Raw genomic sequence first — 20389 nt, forward strand, 5'->3', positions numbered from 1 at the left:
CAGGGTGATGTACACCACGTTGGGCTGGAGGGCGGGGCTGCGGCCGGGAGGGGGGCCCTCCTGCTCCCCCGGGGCCGGCCTCCCCCCCGCGGGCTCCGGGCTCGCCCCCGCCCCCCGGGACCCCAGCGCCCGGCCCTGCAGCAGGACGCAGCACAGGTACGCCAGCAGCCCGGCGGCCACCAGCCAACCCCGCAGCCGCCTCCCGCCGGCCACCGGGCGGCCGCAGGGCGCTCCCCTGCGCGGGGAGAAGCCGCGGGCGCCCAGTCCCGGCAGAGCCATCCCGGCCGGGAAGCCGCCCCCCCCGGCAGCTCGGGCCGGGCCGGACCGGGAGGGCCAGGTCTGCCCTGGTCCCGGGGTGGGTGCCGCCGCCGCCTCCTCCTCCCGATACCCCGCGCCCATCCCCTCGGCCCTGCAAACGGTCAGAGGGGGTCCCGGAGGGCTTCACAAGCAGATGTGGATGTGAACTCTCCTCCTCTCTCCCCCCCCTCTCCTCTCTCTCCCCTCTCCCCCTCCCTCTTCTCTCCTCTCTCCTCTCCCCCTCCCTCCCTCCCTCCTCTCTCTGCCTCCCCCTCTCCCCCCCTCCTTCCTCTCTCCCCCCTCTCCTCTCTCTCCTCTCTCCCCCCCCTCCTCTCTCTCCTCTCTCCCCCCCCTCTCCTCTCTCCCCCCCTCTCCTCTCTCCCCCTCCCTCTTCTCTCCCTCCTCTCTCCCGTCTCCCCCTCCCTCCCCTCTCCCCTCTCCCTCCCTTCTCCCCTCTCCCCCCTTCTCCCCTCTCCCCCCTCTCCCCTCTCCCTTCCCTCTTCTCTCCCCCCTCCCTCCTCCCTCCCGTCTCCCCTTCCCTCCCTTCTCTCCGCTCTCTCCCCCTCTCCCTCTCTCCCCCTCTCCCTCTCCCCCTCCCTCTTCTCTCCCCCCTCCCTCCCTTCTCCCGTCTCCTCCTCTCTCCTCTCTCCCCTCTCCCTCCCTCTCTGTCTGTGCAGAGGTTGGGATGTGCCTCCTTTTGGGGTTGATCAGCTACACTCGGGAGCGATCGGAAAGGAATGAATGAAACGACTGTGCAAACAACTCGCTCTCTCTCTCTCGTTGTAGTGACAGAGTGTGTGAGAGAGAGAGAGAGAAACCCAGAGAGAGAGAGATTTTTTTAAAAAAAGTGCAATAAATAAAATTGCAAAAAGAGAGAGAGAGAGAGAAAGGGAGACGCACAGAGAGGGCAGAAAGAAATCGATCAGAGAAAATGGTTGTTTTAAATTGCACGGTGATGGGAGTTCAATGCTATATAATATTTATGCACTTTTAAGGGAAAACTTGGGGGAAAGACTATTCTTTCTGTTGTGTCCTGAAGTCAATCCACAATTACGGTGATCGGAAATTAAACCATCTCTTTCCTTCTGATCAATTTGCTTTTCTACCCGTTGCAACCAGGTTGAAACCTACCCCCAAATGCGTGAGAGTTGGGGCTACTGAATTCATCAAGACTTCATCTCACACATTCCTGGTCCCAACTCATTCATTCCCGTGGACTCGGTCGGCAATTTGTACAATTACATTAAAAAAGAGATCGGTTTCAATTTTGCATTGGAAGGAGAGTGCATTGAAAATCGATCAGTTGTTGCCTCTTGTTTTCTGGAAAGAATAAACATCTGGCGATGTGTATTATTGTGGTCCAGCCATTCAAAAGGTGTAGTGGCACCAACCGCCCTCTCCTGGTGTCTCTCTGAATCGTGTTACATTTACATTAAAACAACTGCTTTTGAGCCAAGTGGGTAAAGGTGGATGAAGAGTTTCACTTCTTTTTTTATTTATTTGTGTTCCTGTTGCTTATGCACCCGCGAGTTTCATTCCAGAAACGACCTGTCTCTGGCCTCGCACACTGCATGTCATTCACTGATAACCCAACAAGCCTTGGACAACATGAGGCGACCTTCACTGAGCAAAAAAAAACCACACCATTGCTCGCAGCATTTCCAGAACAGCTCAACTCCCCAGTGGCTGAATGCGAGCTTTGTTCACTGGGATCAGACGATTAATTGTACAAAATTAACACTTATTAACAGGCCATGAAATTAATATCCAGTCTGACAAAGGATACGTTTCAGAGTGAAGTGTAGAGCCAGCAGAATGAAGCTGCTGTTTTGTTATATAATGCACTTCTGGAGTAGATTACTGGAATAAAATCGTTATGCAAACTGTGCAGTGAATCCAAGGGTATGTTTTCCCCCACTGATGGATAGAACAAATGTTGACCTAAAACAAACAAACGATTAATACAGTATTTCACCTTCACGAGGAGTGGAGAATTGTGCAAACACAGCACGTTGCCTGGAGTGCACTGACAACATACTTTGTTGATTTTATATTCGGGCTACTTAACACCTGACCCTCTGAGGAATGGAATTACATTTCAGCGGAGGAAAACAATTCCTAAATAACAGAAAGAGACTTTGAATTCAAACAATATTTGTGTTTAATGTTGGTACTGTATTCTATTTTCAACAGATCAATTATTCAGAAGCTCTTCAAATGTCGATATACAATAGTTCAATGCTATGTAATATTTCTATACTATTAATTCGAAATTTAGGGGGGAAAACAAAGCCCATGAAACACAAGACAAAGTAATAATAATGACAATAATTTGTTTCTACCCATTACAAAAGGTTGATGCGAGACTCAGACCTATTTGAATTCAAGACTTCTCTCACCCATTCCTGGTTCAACTCATTCATTCATTCATTCATTCCCAGAAATGCTGCAGCTTCCTGCTTCCCACAATCTTCAATTCACAATCTCTATGCCTTTAACATCCAAGTTCGACTTGATTTAACAAGGAATTATATTTCTTAATTTGTCTTTTCGACAGGGGTTGTGATCTGCATTAAGGACCTCAGTCTTTCCCCCACGTTTCTCATTGATAGTTTCTCATTGACAGGTGACATTGGTGCATGTGAACATTGTGAAGACTCTTCTGCAACAAAGTCAAGTTGGAAACCAAAAGCAAAGACAGATAGTGTGTGAATTCAAACAAGAGAAGCAGATCCCAAACAGCCACCAAACTCTCAAAGATTGACTTCATTGTAACATAAAAATGTAGTTTATCTTTCGGTCCAGTGTGTTACAGTCTGTTGCCTGATCTCTCTTTACTCCAAAGGTTAAGTTTACAGTCTCCAAGGTTCACAATTTTGTGGGGGACACAGTTTATAAATCTGGCACTTGTTATAAGAAAACTGCTTTGGGTTTAAAATAATCGGAGGTTTTTTTAAAAAAAACCAATTCCAATCATCTTTTGATGGATGTTTAGTGTTGCAATCGTATTTTATGCAACTTTCTTCGTTCAAGTAAGCTCTGAGTGTTAAAAAACATTGTGATCAGTTTAAAACTAACTCACCATCATTTGATATTTGTGTGTGTTTAACAAATGGTCCCCCCCAGCTCACACAGCAACAATTCAAACTATTTCCAACACGCTCGTCAAAATGCTCAGGCACAGAGCAGTATTTTTAGCCACTGACCCATTGCATTGCAAAAAAATATATACAGAAGAGAGTTGTTTTTGTTTGTAATCTCTTTGCTCTTTGCACATCTGTACAATTGCAGCTGTTCTTCTCGCAATCTTCAACCTGACGAGACAGACATTCAATGGAAATGTGGTTCAACCTGTCAAACACAAGATAATAATAATAATAATAATAATAATAATAATAATAATAATAATAATAATTTCCTTACAGCCCAGGTTTCTTTGCACAATTAGTTCTGTTGGTGGTATTTGATTGCATCGACAACAACAAAAAACGCCTGGAGTTGCTCTTGTGTACGAGCAAAACGCGTGTATTATTATTATTAACATCTATTTTTTTTAAAAATGGATTAATTGCAGAACAATTAGTGCTGCTGCTGGTGGTGGTGGTGGTGGTGTTTATTTTTATTGCAATCAAAAAAAACTGCTCGAGTTGCTCTTGTGCATCAGCAATACACACGCACACACACACATATGTGTATTGTAAATTTTTGTAATTTTTTTTAAACGTATGGACTTATTGCTTGGAGGAGCAACAAAAAAACAACCGAAAATAGATAAGATTGTAATTGAGAAAAAAAAAATCCAAAAAAAAAGTTGTCAGGTCTCCCCGGCGGGGAATTGAACCCCGGTCTCCCGCGTGACAGGCGGGGATACTAACCACTATACTACCGAGGACCACGGCGAGCAGCCCGAACACACAGCACTTACTGTCAGCACCAACAGCCTCAGCTCCTCGGCAGCTCCGGCACAGCCTGGACTCCCTCCCGGGGTGGGGGGGGGATGATGTCACAGACTGCACTCCCTCCCCGGGGGGAATGACGTCACAGACTGCACTCCCTCCCCGGGGAGGGGGGTGACGTCACAGACTGCACTCCCTCCCGGGGGGGGGTGACGTCACAGACTCCACTCGGGGGGGTAGTGACGTCACAGCAGTCACCCTCTTGCTCTCTGCACGTCAACAACAACAACAACAACAAATGTCTCTCGCGGCCTCCGCGTCCCGGAGCGCTTGGCGGAGTTGGGGGAGTCTGATCTGACCCCCGAGCCAGGGGGAGGGGGGGGCGGGGGGTGGAAGGTGGGAGGGTGGGGGGTGGTGGGGGGGGTGGAAGGTGGGAGGGTGGGGGGTGGGGGGCGGGGGGGTGGAAGGTGGGAGGGTGGGGGGTGGGGGGGGGGGTTGAGGTGGGGGGTGCGGAATGGGAGGTGATGGGGGAGGTGACCCTGAGTACCATCAAAAAGGAAGGTCGTTAGGCAGGGACTTGAACGTGTGGTGGGGCGGGGAGTGGGGCGGGGAGTGGGGCGGGGAGGTGGGGGTTGGGTGCTAAGGCGGAGGGATTGATGGTGAGAGTTCCAGAGTTTCGGGACGCGTAGTGGATGAAAGCACGACCACCCCCCCCCACCCCCACTCGGTGGAGGGGTGGGGGCGAGGGATGAACAGGAGGCCCGAGCCCTCCGAACGGAGGCAGTGGGCGGTGGTCCCAACAGCCACCCCTCTTTTTCCTCAGCGCTTCCCGACTGCTAGGCGGGAAGTTGTCGCGCGACATTTGGCAGCTTTTGCCGCCTTTTCCCGCAAGATATGTCACTACACACCCCGGAACGTCGGGTTACTTCCCACATCACATCCCACCCCCGTCTGTGGCGCGCTCAGTAGTCTGGTTCCTGACCCACGAGGGGCCACGGTACAATGTGCTCACAAAGACCCATAGTTTTTTCTGCAGTGCACTGACCAACAACTGAAACACGTGGGAGAATGATGATAATTGTATTTGGAAGCATTCATAGTATTCAGTGCGAGTGTTTAACTGTATTTCGATGTTGCGAGGATCGCTGTGACCGCCATCATTTTCATGGCAAATATTGATCCGTCGCCATGTTCCATGGATGGAGTGACAAGGAAGCTACTGGTATCAGAGAGTGTTTCACTCGGCTCATCTGCAACACAAAATGAAAATTCATTGTTAGAAAATAAAGGACTTTGTGAATACCCTGTATTCAGGGCACAGCTGATGACAGCACAGTCTGGTACATCAGCAGGACCTTGAAGGGCCGACCAGTCACTGGGGGCAGGGAGTCATCCCACTCAACTCCTGTTAGCCCTGCAAGCCAAAGCCCTAATGGGTTGTGTGGTCCTAGCTGGGAAAACTTGCCTGACAGTGATATCAATGGTAAGCTATTTGGTTTTAGCTGGTTAGACTCCAGCAGTACCCCAAGCCTCTGGGGTCCCAAAGCCTTTGCTCTTGCTAACCTGCGCCTCATACTTTCGTATGAGGTAACAGGATGCATCCCTCCAGGAGAGTACACTCTCTATTCCAATAAATATCTCAGGAATTTCCATATGTAGGGGGGATGTATGAAATTCTGTTTGGTTTGGATACTACTAACGATGGTGATGGGTTTCCAAATGTGACAGACACCTGGCTGACCAAAAACAATGAATTCCCTTGGAAATTCCCCATTAAGTTCATCTTGCAATAATGAGGCCAATTGTACACATCTGTACCATTGCAGAACATTTCTTCTTTCAGTTTAATGTGAGATAAACACAATGGGAATATGGTTCAACATGCCTCCAGTTAAACAACTGACAGGATTTTCTTCCAGCTCAGCTTCTTTCCACGATTAATTCTGGTGACAGAGGAATGGTTACTGGCAGATTGTTCCTGGATAGTTTAAGCCATTCTGGCAATAACTATTCCAGCTGTTTCCGACAATGGCTCAAGATAGGAATTATTTTGTAGCTCGTTGAAAATATAAGTTTACAACAGAAATATTCCTCCTGCTTAGTGGCAATAAATTGAAGCCACATTACATAGAACCGATGGGGACAATTCTTGATAGAAAGGGCATTAAAGCAGGGAAGCAGTGTTTAAAATTATAATGAAAGCAGCAGGCAGGTCTGCTGTTCAATGTTTCCTGACAATCAGTTATTAAGATAATAATAATAATCCTTGCATTTGATATAGCGCTTTTTACGTTTTCTCGACGTCTCAAAGCGTGAATTGACTGTATATTTGTGGGCGAACGCGACAGCCAATTGCGCACAGCAATGTCCCACAAACAGTTATGGATTGACAATGACCAATTTATTATTTTTTTTTGTTTTGTTGATGGAAAGAATACAGTGCCTTTCACGTCCCAGTGCTCTCCATAAATGCAAGTTGCTGTTGATGGAAAGTACATTTCTGGTGTAGTCCAGTTATGTATACAGTGTGAAGGCGGTGATACCTGGACCATCAACAACCAATTCCTTATTAAATAGACACCAAAACAATCCCTGTGACTGGCAACAAAGTCTCCTGTGGGTTTGACTGTCTGCACATCGACTGGAGCGACACCTGCAGGAAGGAGAGCACAGTTACAGCTGATCAGGAGTTCACACAACAAAGCTCTGACACACAGAGGCGCGGAGTTCACTGTCAAACCGAGTACTTCGTGGCAACAAAACCACTCGGAGCCGCTGGGGCGACAAACGTACTTTTTATTTATTGTTGTTGTTGTTTAAAATAGAGTTACTATTTGGAGCAAAACCAAAAGGGAAAGAAAATAAAGCGGAGACATTGTAATTGCGAGAAAATCGGCCAAAAAAGTTGTCAGGTCTCCCCGGCGGGGAATTGAACCCCGGTCTCCCGCGTGACAGGCGGGGATACTAACCACTATACTACCGAGGACCACGGCGAGCAGCCCGAACACACAGCACTTACTGTCAGCACCAACAGCCTCAGCTCCTCGGCAGCTCCGGCACAGCCTGGACTCCCTCCCGGGGGGGGGGGGGCATGACGTCACAGACTGCACTCCCTCCCGGGGGGGGGGGGGTGACGTCACAGACTGCACTCACTCACTCATCGGTATCGGGGTAATAACACCTACAAAATAATAATAATAATAATAATATATTGGTGACCCGTGAGTCACCTCCTTCCGCACCGCCGCTCCGTCGCTTCTGTCGCTTCGATGGAGAAAGACGCTTCCGTTACCGCACTTCAAGAAACATCAGGTTCGATCCTACCCTCCGGAGCACCGTCCGGTCCTGGGCCAGGCTGGTCCGGGGTAGTGCGAGACGTCCCTTCAGGGAGAGGGAGAGCCCGCTTTCCATTCCGACAATCCATCTCTGGGATTTCCACGTGTAGGTGGGATGCAGGGAATTCTCGGCTCGGTTTGGTTACTGTTAACCACGGTGATGGGTTTCCACTTGTGATCGACCCAAAAAATTGAACCCCCTCGGAGATTCCTCCTTCATGTCCTCTTGCAAATAAGAGGCCGACTGTACACCTCTGTCCCATTGCAACACATCTCGTCTTTCATTCTTTAACGTGAGATAAACGCAACGGGAATGTGGTTCAACACGTCACCAGTTAAACAACCGACAGGATTTGCTTCCTGCTCAGCTTCTTTCCACAATATGTTCTGCTGGTGACAGAGGAATGGTTACTGGCAAATGGTTTAATCACTGGAGTTCTTGGATAGTTTAAGCCGGTCTGACAATAACTATTCTAGCTGTTTCTGGCATCGACTCAATGTAGGAATTATTCCGCCACTCGTTGTAAATAACTGTTGACAACAGAAATATTCTCTCCTGCTTATTTGGCAATAAATCAAAACCACGTTACAGAGAACCCATGGGGGCAATTCTGGATAGAGAGAGAATTAAAGTATGGTAACGGTGTTTAAAGTGAGAGTGAAATAAGCAGCTGGGCCAGTGTTGAATGTTCGCTGTCAGTTAATAAGATGATGGACAGAATACAATCAGTCCTGTTCATGTCAGACGGCGGTGCAGTAATCCATCTTCTGCAAAAAGTTTCCTCCCTCTCCCACCTCCTCTCATCTTTCTATCGCACTCTATTCCTGAACTACATTCATATTATTTTCATCCGTCACTTTTCGCATGAATGGGGAGAATTGTTGAAGGATTACATTGATCTCAATCTCTCCGCCTTGCCCTCCCACTCCTTGTCCATCTTCAGAGTCCACCTGAAAACCTTCCTCATCGTCTAGGTCTATGAGCCCTTTCCTCTCTCCCTGACTCAGTATGATGAGGGCATCTGAGCGCTCGTAGGCGATACTCCCATGAAGGGCATTATATAAATGGGCAAGGTGCTGTTGTTGTTGATGGAAAGAACATTTCTGGTGTGGTCCAGTTGTGCGCAGAGTTAAGGTGGTAATAGCTGAGCCATAAGAAACAACAACAACAACAACAACAAGATTCCATTTATAAAGCGCCTTTCACGTCAGGAGGACGTCCCAACAATCCCCAAGACAGTCCTTGGGGTGAAATGCAAGGCTTCAACAAAAAACATTTTTAACCTCTTAATCCGCGACTGTTTGTGGGACACTGCGGTGCGCAATTGGCTGCCGGGTTTCGCCCACAAAATACACCGTCAATTCGGTTTACAGTGTATTCTGTGAAGCGCTTTGAGACGTCTCGAAGACTTGATAAAGCGTCATATCAAATGCAAAGACTATTATTATTTTATTATTATTATTTATTATTATTATTACCATCCCTGTGACTGGCAACAAAGTCTCCTGTGGGTTTGACTGTCTGCACATCGACTGGAGCGACACCTGCAGGAAGGAGAGCACAGTTACAGCTGATCAGGAGTTCACACAACAAAGCTCTGACACACAGAGGCGCGGAGTTCACTGTCAAACCGAGTACTTCGTGGCAACAAAACCACTCGGAGCCGCTGGGGCGACAAACGTACTTTTTATTTATTGCTGTTGTTGTTTAAAATAGAGTTACTATTTGGAGCAAAACCAAAAGGGAAAGAAAATAAAGCGGAGAAATTGTAATTGAGAGAAAAATCCCCCAAAAAGTTGTCAGGTCTCCCCGGCGGGGAATTGAACCCCGGTCTCCCGCGTGACAGGCGGGGATACTAACCACTATACTACCGAGGACCACGGCGAGCAGCCCGAACACACAGCACTTACTGTCAGCACCAACAGCCTCAGCTCCTCGGCAGCTCCGGCACAGCCTGGACTCCCTCCCCGGGGGGGGGGGCATGACGTCACAGACTGCACTCCCTCCGGGGGGGGGGCATGACGTCACAGTGCACTCCCTCCGGGGGGGGGGGGTGACGTCACAGATTGCACTCCCTCCGGGGGGTGACGTCACAGACCCCCCCCCCCCCCGCGCTCCCCGAGTGACACTCTCTTGACACAGTTCAGAACCCGCTGACCCGGATACCGTCTCCGCTGCCGGAGCCGCCGCCGCTGCTCCTTAGGGGCAACGCTTAATATTGGGCTACATTTGGGCTATTGTGTGGTGGACTTTGGGCTACCAACCTATTTTTAATTGCTGGCCGCCTTGCTCCCCGGACGCGCGCCTCGGTCGCCCCTCCTCTCAGCGCTGCCTCGGTCGCCCCTCCTCTCAGCGCTGGCTCGGCCGCCCCTCCTCTCAGCGCTGCCTCGGTCGCCCCTCCTCTCAGCGCTGCCTCGGTCGCCCCTCCTCTCAGCGCTGCCTCGGTCGCCCCTCCTCTCAGCGCTGCCTCGGTCGCCCCTCCTCTCAGCGCTGCCTCGGTCGCCCCTCCTCTCAGCGCTGCCTCGGTCGCCCCTCCTCTCAGCGCTGCCTCGGTCGCCCCTCCTCTCAGCGCTGCCTCGGCCGCCCCTCCTCTCAGCGCTGCCTCGGTCGCCCCTCCTCTCAGCGCTGTCTCGGTCGCCCCTCCTCTCAGCGCTGTCTCGGCCGCCCCTCCTCTCAGCGCTGCCTCGGTCGCCCCTCCTCTCAGCGCTGTCTCGGCCGCCCCTCCTCTCAGCGCTGTCTCGGCCGCCCCTCCTCTCAGCGCTGTCTCGGCCGCCCCTCCTCTCAGCGCTGTCTGGCTACTTTGCGGGGCGTTTCCGCGGCGACGTTGACGGTCGGGTGCTTTCGCCGCCTTCCACCTGCCAAGTCTGCGCCGTCACCACACTTCGCAAAATGTGGGAATGGAGCCGGTCCTCTGTGGCCGCCCCGGCCGTCCGGTCCCTGAGCCAGGCCGGCCAGGCCGCCGTACTCCAGGGCACTGCTGGGGACAGCACAGCCTCATCCGCAGGACCCGGAAGGGCCGACCAGTCACTGGGGCAGCGAGTCATCCCACTCAGCTCCTGTTATCCCCGCAAGCCAAAGCCCTAACGGGTAGGGTGGTCCTCGCTGGACCAGCAGCGGGAAAGCTTGCCGGACAGTGACGTCAATGTAAGCTGTGCAGCTTTAGCTGGTCAGATCCCAGCAGTATCCCCGGCACACACTCCGGGGTCCCCGAGCCTTGGCTCTACCCAACCTGCGCCTCATACTTTCCAGAATTAAGTAAGTACGACACATCCCTCCCGGGAGAGAGCGCACTTTCCATTCCAACAATCTATATCTGGGATTTCCATGTGTGGGTGGGATGAAGGGATTTCTCAGCTTGGTTTGGATACTCTGAAGCATGGTGATGGGTTTCCACGTGTGTCAAGATACCCAGCTGACCCCAAATAAATCACTACGCTTCACAGTAAATCCTGTGAAGCACTTTTGGGCTGATCCTCCCGGTGTGAAAGGTGTTTTATCAAATGCAAGGATTATTATTGTGAGAATTATCGCAAAATCACCTGGGATGAAGCAGTTTCTCCAGCCCAATGGATCTTACCCTACCCAAATACCCGCCCTTCCGTCCTTCATAATAATAATAATAATCTGTGCATTTGGTATAGTACTATTAATATCAGGAGGAATGAAAGCATTAATTGTGTACTGATTAGGGCTGCAGATTTGTCACAGCAGAAAAAATATCACGGATACTCTGAGTTTTCCATAAATCTAAGACAAAACCTGCCGGCCTCTCAAGGTTAATGTGGGAAATTCAAACTGTTCTCCCGAGGTTGGCTCATGCACAGACAAAACCCAGCCACTTCCCTCAAAGCGCTTCGCAAGATATGTAATGTTGTAGCGACTGTGTATTCTGAGCAATAAGCTCAGTCAGTCAAACAAAGCAATTTGTGCTAAACCAAACTTTATGCCCAAAAGTTCATTGGTTCATATTGGATGATCCATTGGGATCAAGGGGATGCGGAAGGAAGAACCAGTGATCTTGTTTTATCAGCATATTGAAATGCTACAGTGACTTAAAAGGTTCAAAACATCATGTTTTCTTTATAATTTTATGAAAATGTTCACCTGCATCCATGCGGTGGTTTTTCCAAAGGCATTTAATGCTGTACTTCTACATGAAAATATCTTATAATTAAGTTTACATTAAAAAAAACCTCATCCTTCAATGCTGTGCGGATGGAATTACTGCACCATGAAAATGAAGTTCAGTGACATTACTGGGCAGAGCAGACATCACTCCAAAGTATTCTTGTCGTCCTCTATCACACAGAGTGTTCAACCATTCAGTACTAGGTGCAATCTAGGCATTTGGTTCGACCCCCAGGTGTCCTTCCTCTCCCACGACCGGTCCCTGACCAGGACAACCTTCTTCCACCTCCACCACATTGCCAGCCTCTGACTGCACCTTACCCCAAATGCAGCTGAAACCCTCGTGCATGTGTTTGTCACCTCCTGCCTGAATTATTCAAACACACTCCTCACTAGTTTCCCCAATTCCACTACTCAAAAAATCCAGCTCATTCAGAACTCTGCCACATATTGACATACTGACCCAGACCAAACTCGTACCCCCATCTCACTAGTTCTGGCCAGACTCTACTGGCTCCCCATCACCAAACGGATCAACTTGAAGATCCTCACTCTCATGTTCAAATTCATTCACTCCATGGCACCTCCCTCATTCTCCGACCTCCTCAATCCCCAATCCATCACCCGGCGCCTAGGCTTGATTGGCACCGGCTTCCTGCTTATCCCTCGCTCCACCATTCAGCCATGCTTTCAGCTACTACGCCCCCAAACTGTGGAACACTCTCCCTCTGCTTTACCTCCCCCCTTCCCCTTTTTCAAGTCCCGTCTAAAAACCTTTCTTTTCAACCATGTTTATGGTCACCCCCGCTCCCCACCCCGGCTTGGAGTCAGGCTCCGGCACTGTTAAGTGCTCTGAGACACTACCCTGCATGGAGGGTGCTATATAAGTACAAGTTGTTGTTGTTGTGTTGTTGTACTGTGCTACAATTAGTGTTTATATCTTTTGCTGAGTGAAAGCATTAGGTGACTCATGATCCCTTCTTTCTACCCAGCTGCTGTAAGAACAGCCTCCATTAGTGCAATCTCCAAGTGAGGTTCAGTTGTATGCCAGGTTTATTTTGTTGTGCTATGTTGTACCTCTTTGATGTTAGTTGGCGTGTCAAATAGGCATATTGCTTTCTTCCATTTCTTTTTCTTTTCATCTTCATCCTAGTCTACAAGCAAGACAGGGAAATGTTCTTCTCCACAAGAGATGTTTTATGGGGATGCAGTTTATAAACATAGCACTTATTATAAGAGAACTGCTTCAGCTTAAAATAATCAGAGGTTTTGAAATTCAACTAATATTTTGATGTCCTTTTCGGTGTTGCAATAACATTTTATGCAACATCCTCATTCACGTAAGCATGTAAAAATACAAACTGCATTGTCATCATTTTAAAACGAACTCGCGATCATTTGCCATTTGCGTAACAAGTGGCTCCATCCAGCTCATACAGCAACAATTCAAACTATTTCCAAGATGTTTGTCAAAATGTACAGGACCAGTATTTTTAGATGTGGTACTGCTGGAGCCTAACCAGCTAAAACCGCATAGACATCATTGACATCACTGTCTGGCAAGCTTGTCCAGCTAGGACCACCCTACCCGTTAAGGCTTTGGCTTGCAGGGTTAACAGGAGTGAATGGGATGACTCCCTGCCCCCAGTGACTGGTCGGCCCTTCCAGGTTCTGCTGATGAGCCGGACCGGCTGTGCTGTCACCAGCAGTGCCCTGGAATACTGTGGACCTGTATTCTGTACCATTGGAGCTCATCTCACATTCCTCAAAGTGAGATGAACACAATGGGAATGTGATTGAACTTGTCACCAGTTAAATAAATAACTGACAGGATTTTCTTCCAGCTCAGCTTCTTTCCACAATTAATTCTGGTGACAAAGGAATGGTTCCTGGCAGATTGTTTAAACACTGGAGGTCCTGGATAGTTTAAGCCATTCTGGCAATAACTATTCCAGCTGTTTCCGACAATGGCTCAAGGTAGGAATTATTTTGTAGCTCGTTGAAAATAACCGTTTACAACAGAAATATTCCCTCCTGCTTAGTGGTAATAAATTGAAGCCACATTACAGAGAACTGATGGGGACAACTCTTGATAGAAAGGGCATTAAAGCAGGGAAGCAGTGTTTAAAATTATAATTAAATCAGCAGGCAGGTCTGCTGTTGAATGTCTCCTGACAGTCAGTTATTAAAATGATGGAAAGAATACAGCGCCTTTCACGTCGGGAGGACGTCCCAATGCTCTCTATAAATGCAAGTTGCTGTTGATGGAAAGAACATTTCTGGTGTGGTCCAGTTATGTATGCAGTGTGAATGAAGTTTAGACCATCAACAACCATCAACAACCAAATAGACACCAAAGAACATGAGAACATAAGAATTAGGAGCAGGAGTAGGCCATTCGGCCCCTCGAGCCTGTCCCGCCATTCAATAAGATCATCGCTGATCTATTGTAACTCCACCTACCCACCTTATCCCCATATCCCTTAATCCCTTTATCCACAAGAAATCTATCAATCTCAGTCTTGAATATGTTCAAGGACTGAGCATCTAGAGCCCTTTGGGGTAGAGAATTCCATAAATTCACTACCCTCTGAGTGCAGAAGTTCTTCCTCAACTCAGTGCGAAAGGGCTTACCCCTAATTTTAAGACTGTGATCCCTGGTTATAGTTTCTCCAAACAGGGGAAAAAGTCTCCCACTATCTATTAAACCTTAATAATCTTATAGGTTTCTATAAGATCACCTCTCATTCTTCTATATTCTAAGGAATATAGGCCTAAATTGCTCAACCGATCCTCATAACTCATCCCTGGTACCAACCTACCACCCTCCAAGGTGAGTACATCCTTTCTTAAATAAGACCAAACTTACAAAAAACAATACTCTGGGTGCGGTCTAACCAGGGCCCTGTATAGTTGCAGCAAGACTTCCCTACTCTTATATCCTTTTGTAACAAATGCCAACATACCGTTAGCCTTCCTAATTGGTTGCTGTACCTGCAAACTAACATTTTGTGACTGGTGTACAAGGACATCCGAGTCCCTCTGAACGCTAACACTATCGAGTCTCTCCCCTTCTAAAAAAATAATCTGCTCAACTGTTTTTGCCGCCTCGGTGGACGACCTCACACTTTCCCACATTAGACTTCATCTCCCACCTATTTGCCCACTCCCTTTGCCTATCTATGCATTTTTTTTAAAAAATGCCATCCTCCTGTGACTGGCAACAAAGTCTCCTGTGGGTTTGACTGTCTGCACATCGACTGGAGCGACACCTGCAGGAAGGAGAGCACAGTTACAGCTGATCAGGAGTTCACACAACAAAGCTCTGACACACAGAGGCGCGGAGTTCACTGTCAAACCGAGTACTTCGTGGCAACAAAACCACTCGGAGCCGCTGGGGCGACAAACGTACTTTTTATTTATTGTTGTTGTTGTTTAAAATAGAGTTACTATTTGGAGCAAAACCAAAAGGGAAAGAAAATAAAGCGGAGACATTGTAATTGCGAGAAAATCGGCCAAAAAAGTTGTCAGGTCTCCCCGGCGGGGAATTGAACCCCGGTCTCCCGCGTGACAGGCGGGGATACTAACCACTATACTACCGAGGACCACGGCGAGCAGCCCGAACACACAGCACTTACTGTCAGCACCAACAGCCTCAGCTCCTCGGCAGCTCCGGCACAGCCTGGACTCCCTTCGGGGGGGGGGGGGGATGACGTCACAGACTGCACTCCCTCCCCGGGGGGGGGGGGAGTGACGTCACAGACTGCACTCCCTCCGGGGGGGGGCGGGTGACGTCACAGCAGTCTCCCCCTTGCCCTCAGCCCCTCTCCGCTCCCGGGCGGCTTTGCGGGACGTGGCCGCGCGGCCATTGGCTGCTTTTACCGCCTTCCGCTGCAAAATAAGATTAGTAATAATAATAATAATACGCCCGCAGTCCACGGCAAATCCTGTGAGAAGCGCTTTTGTCGTGTCCGTCCTCCCGATGTGAAAAGCGCTTCATCAAATGCAACGATTAATCTGATTATAATTAATGCAGAGTCACCCGAGGTTGGGGTGGAGTCAGCTCCTCGGCCCCAGTGGACCTGCTCCCCCCTGGACACCCACCTGCCGGCCTCCCCATAATAATAATCCTTAATCCTTGCACTCGGTACAGCAGCATTCGCATCAGGAGGACGTCCCCGAGCCCTTCACAGGATACACTGCGGAGTGTAGTGACTGTTTGTTCTGTACCAGGAAGGTGGTTCAGGCCTGGAACATATTTAAGAACAAGATTCTTGTCTCGATCTTCAAAATTGGTTCACGGCCTCGATGTCTCCCGGTCTATTTTCCCACCTTGCCCATCAATTTATTGTAAGTCGGACTCGCTGCTCGTTCTTCACTTTCTCTGCTGAAACATTGAGCTCAGGGTCTTCCTCCTCTATTCCTCTGAAAAAGTGTGACCATACGTCCCTGATTTCTGGGGACACACCCAGGATAAGCTATTGTGTCCCTGGGGTCAAATCTGCCCCATCTTGAGTTCAGCAACAAACTGACCAAAAACAATACAATTCTAAACCAGATACACTCATCAGAGAAATACAGCCATTAATCCAACAAGCTTCTCCAGTAACTGACAGCATCGGGTACTGTGTACCCCTGGAATTGATTGACAAAATATGGTCAACCTGATTTAAACCCTCTTTTAAACCCTCACCACTATTCTGCCTATGTTCAAAGCCCTCATTTAACCTCTTTGATTATGCTTTTGGTCAACACATCCTTTCTCCTCGCCATACAATTAAGCAAGGCAGTTCACAACTGTCAACCCCTGTGAGAGATTCTTTATATGTTGTTAACATCAGGAAGTATTTGTAACATCCTAATAGCCATGCGAAATGATAACGATTCTGGGATGTCATTGAATGCAGCTCATTCCACCTGCTTTTGAGGTTCGCAAGTGTATTACACAGCCACGACCAAACCTCTCCATAATGCTATATGGGAGAATGAGCACCTGGCAGGTAGCTACGCCTTTGACCCACTGTTGGCTGCGATATTGCAGTACTTCTGATCTGAGGAGTTTGCTCCGTCCTCACAAAGAGGAGTAAAGGTACTAGAATATATAGAACTAGCTTGAGCACTTGGTCACCAGGCTCAGGCCGGGTTTGCCCTGCCCAAGAGGAAAACCGGTCGTCGTGAAGACAAGAATCAGACCCTTGTGGTCCTTTGACAATTTGGGACCTATTGAGAGTGTGTCTGGGGGTGGGGGGGAGGGTTGTCTGCCAGGACAATAATAATAATAATCCTTGCATTTGATATAGCGCCTTATCAGGTCTTCTCGACGTCACAAAGAGCTTCACCGAATATACTGTAAAGTCGAGCGACTGTATATTTTGTGGGTGAACCTCGGCAGCGAATTGCACACAGCGGTGTCCCACAAACAATCGCGGGTTGATGTGATCAAATTATTACAAGAAAACCCTTCGCTCCCTTGAGGAACATGTTTAATTCTAGATCGTTTTAAAAGGGGGTGAGCTAACCTCGCTCACCACATACAGAGATAATACGCCACGTTACATGAAGCCCATTTCTCTTAACGTGCTTTTGCAGCAAATGTTCAACGAAGAGATTCTCGCTCCTCTCGGGGCTCTTGAGAACTTCTCAGCCGATCTGGACTTGGACCACAACAACAACAACAACAAGATTCCATTTATTGAGCGCCTTTCACGTCGGGAGGACGTCCCAAGGCGCTGTACAGTTGGGTCAGGACCCGAGCAGGGGGAAATGGTCAGGGTGAGGGGAGGGAAGGGAGGGAGCGAGGAGGGGGTAGAGAGTCGAGAGGGGAGCTGAAGGCACGGTCAAAGAGAAAGGTCTTGAGACCGGCCTTGAAGGAGGAAAGGGAGGAGGCAAGGCGAAGGCACTGGTGGATAGTGTTCCAGAGCCTAGGGGCTGAGAGGCTGAAGGCCCGGCCACCAATAGTAGGGCGGTTGGGGCGGGGGATGTGGAGCAGACCGGAGCCAGAGGAACGGAGGGTACGGGCAGGTAAGTAGGGGGATAGTAGGTTGGAGAGGTAGGAGGGAATGGCCTTGTAGGTGAGGGTGAGGATCTTGAATTCGATCCTCTGGGGGATGGGGAGCCAGTGGAGGCGAGCGAGGGTGGGAGTGATGTGGTCCCGAAGCCTGGTGCGGGACAGTACACGAGCTGCAGAGTTCTGAATGACCTGCAGCTTGTGGAGGGAGGTGGCGGGAAGGCCGGCGAGGAGAGAGTTCCCATAGTCCAGCCTTGAGGTGACAAAGGCGTGGACCAGGGTTTCAGCAGCGTGAGGGGTGAGGTAGTGCCGTAGTCTGGCGATGTTCCGGAGGTGATGGAAGGCGGTGCCAGTTGTGGCGCGGATATGGGGGAGAAAGGACAGCTCAGGGTCGAACAAAACCCCGAGGTTCCTGACTGGCTTTGAGAGGTGGAGAGTGCAGCCTTGGATGCTGATGGTGTCAGCGCCTGAGGTGCGGAGGCGCTGACGTGAGCCAATCAGGAGGGCCTCAGTTTTGCGCACGTTGAGCTGAAGAAAGTTGTCTCTCGTCCAGGACTCGATGTCGGACAGGCAGCTGTCAGGACATCGGTGGTCGTGGAGTTGAGGGTAGAGGAGGAAAGGTAGAGTTGGGTGTCATCCGCATACATGTGGAAGTTAACCCCATGTCTGCGGATGATGTCACCAAGGGGGAGCATATAGAGGGTGAAGAGGAGGGGACCGAGGACAGAGCCCTGAGGGACACCACACGAGACAGTGCGGGGGGTGGAGGAAAAACCATTTGTGGAGACAAAGTGAAGACGGTGGGAGAGGTACGACCTAAACCACTCAAGGACAGGGCCTTGAAGGTTTAGGTGGGAGGACAAGCGGTGGAGGAGGATAGCGTGGTCGACCGTATCGAATGCTGCCGATAGGTCGAGGAGGACGAGGAGGCAGAGGGAGCCCTGGTCACAGATGGTCAGGATATCATTGGTGACCTTGACCAGGGCAGTTTCTGTGCTATGGGCAGCACGGAAACCTGACTGAAGGGGTTCGAATAGTGAATGGTTGGAGAGGAAAGAGCGCAGTTGGGAGGCGACAACTCGTTCCAGGACCTTGGACAGGAAGGGGAGGTTGGAGATGGGCCGGTAGCTTGATAGCTGCGACGCATCAAGGGAGGGTTTTTTTAAGGTGGGCGTGATGGTGGCAGTTTTTAAGGGAATGGGGACAGAGCCAGAGGAGAGGGACAGGTTGACGATGTCTGTGATATGTGGGGCAAGAAAGTGGAGCTGGGAGATAAGGAGTGGAGTGGGGATGGGGTCAAGGGAGCAGGTGGTTGGTTTTAGGGATAGGATGAGTTCAGTGACAGAGGGTGGGGAAACGGGTACGAAGGTGTGTAGGGGAGGATGGGTAGGAGTCGGAGTGTAGGAGTGAGGGGGTGGGGGGTGGGTGGATGTTGGAGGAGAAGTGACCGCGGAGCGGATTCCCTTGATCTTGGATTCAAGGAAATCCAGCATCTCCTCGCAGTGAAGGTTGGAGGAGATGACCTGCGCGGGGTGGCGGGGGGGACGGAGGAGTCGGGTTGTGGTAGAGAACAGTAGCCTGGGGTTGTTCTTCGCCTCCAGGATTATCCTGGAGTAGAAGGACGGTTTGGCCGAGGCTGGAGTGGACCAAAGGCATAAAGCCACCTGCAACCGGAAAGAAATATCGTCAGCTTGTTTACAACAAGAAACACACACACACACACACACACACTATATATATATAATGTGTAATATATATATGTGCATTTTTTTAAAAAAAATTAAAATTATTTTTTTAAAAATGTTTGCATTGGCCGGGAATCGAACCCGGGCCTCCCGCGTGGCAGGCGAGAATTCTACCACTGAACCACCAATGCGATAGAGAGGTGCAGAGTAAGTGAGTATGAGAGGGTGAGAGGAGATATATATTTTTAGAGAGAGAGAGTGAGAGGATACACTGTATATAAACTGTCTATATAGTGTGAGTGAGAGAGAGAGAAAGAAACAGAGAGAGAGGATAGAAAGACATAGCGAGAGAGAGAGAGAGAGAGGGAGGGAGAGAGGGAGGGAGAGAGGGAAGGGGATAAGAGGTGGATAGAGAGAGAGAGAGATACAGAGAGTGATAGAGTGATAGAGAATGAGAGCCCCTCACTGGGGGCTGCAGATCCAACTGTGGCCAACAGGGGGTGAAGTGCTGCTGATTCCCCCGGGGGTCAGTGGTGCACTCTGGGGTAGCCCGGTCCTGGCTCCCAGTGTGAGGGCAATGACTGGGGGGGGTGGGGGTGGGAGGGGGGCCGAGCCCTCAGGAGGGTGGGCTCACCTTGTGACTGTATTGGATGCGTCGCTTCTCGTGTTAGGCGCTAACCCACCTCACTGCCTGATCCCGGACTTTGCAGATGGTTCCCTGGAAGGCTGTCCCCTGCGTCCCCGGGAGCTCGGATCCATACAAGAAGACTGTTTGCACACACAGGTCTTACATGCCTCAGGCTGGACCTGCACTGGGACCGCGCTGAACGTGAAGGGAGGAGAGCATGACCAGTGTGCCCTTCACCCCTTCTCAGCGCAGTCCTTCAGGACAGTGTCCATCCTAAAGTTTGTGTCCACCTCGAGACCCCAAGGTAGCGGTACCTCGGGGTTCACCATGACCCCGAGATACCGATAACTGCCAAGAATTGGGTCTCGTGTCCCTTGCATCTTCCAATCAATACCCTCGATGTCTTCCACAT

General features: G+C 49.8%; 1 long non-coding RNA gene and 5 other non-coding genes across 6 annotated transcripts; 1 reads left to right on the forward strand and 5 right to left on the reverse strand.

Annotated features, from left to right (window-relative positions):
• Positions 1–95: 95 nt before the first annotated feature.
• Positions 96–1766, forward strand: LOC121849792. The gene is made up of 2 exons (XR_006085353.1): positions 96–156; positions 1417–1766. It is a non-coding gene; the product is annotated as an uncharacterized LOC121849792 (long non-coding RNA).
• Positions 1767–4117: 2351 nt separating this feature from the next.
• On the reverse strand, positions 4118–4189 carry trnad-guc. Its single transcript has one exon. It is a non-coding gene; the product is annotated as a tRNA-Asp (tRNA).
• Positions 4190–7107: 2918 nt separating this feature from the next.
• Positions 7108–7179, reverse strand: trnad-guc. Its single transcript has one exon. It is a non-coding gene; the product is annotated as a tRNA-Asp (tRNA).
• A 2155-nt stretch (positions 7180–9334) lies between these two features.
• On the reverse strand, positions 9335–9406 carry trnad-guc. Its single transcript has one exon. It is a non-coding gene; the product is annotated as a tRNA-Asp (tRNA).
• Positions 9407–15190: 5784 nt separating this feature from the next.
• On the reverse strand, positions 15191–15262 carry trnad-guc. The gene has a single exon. It is a non-coding gene; the product is annotated as a tRNA-Asp (tRNA).
• A 4207-nt stretch (positions 15263–19469) lies between these two features.
• On the reverse strand, positions 19470–19540 carry trnag-gcc. Its single transcript has one exon. It is a non-coding gene; the product is annotated as a tRNA-Gly (tRNA).
• Between the last annotated feature and the right edge of the window lie 849 nt (positions 19541–20389).

Source organism: Callorhinchus milii, unplaced genomic scaffold (genome assembly GCF_018977255.1).
Source record: "Callorhinchus milii isolate IMCB2004 unplaced genomic scaffold, IMCB_Cmil_1.0 Scaffold1, whole genome shotgun sequence".
In the NCBI taxonomy this organism is placed as follows: domain Eukaryota; kingdom Metazoa; phylum Chordata; class Chondrichthyes; order Chimaeriformes; family Callorhinchidae; genus Callorhinchus; species Callorhinchus milii.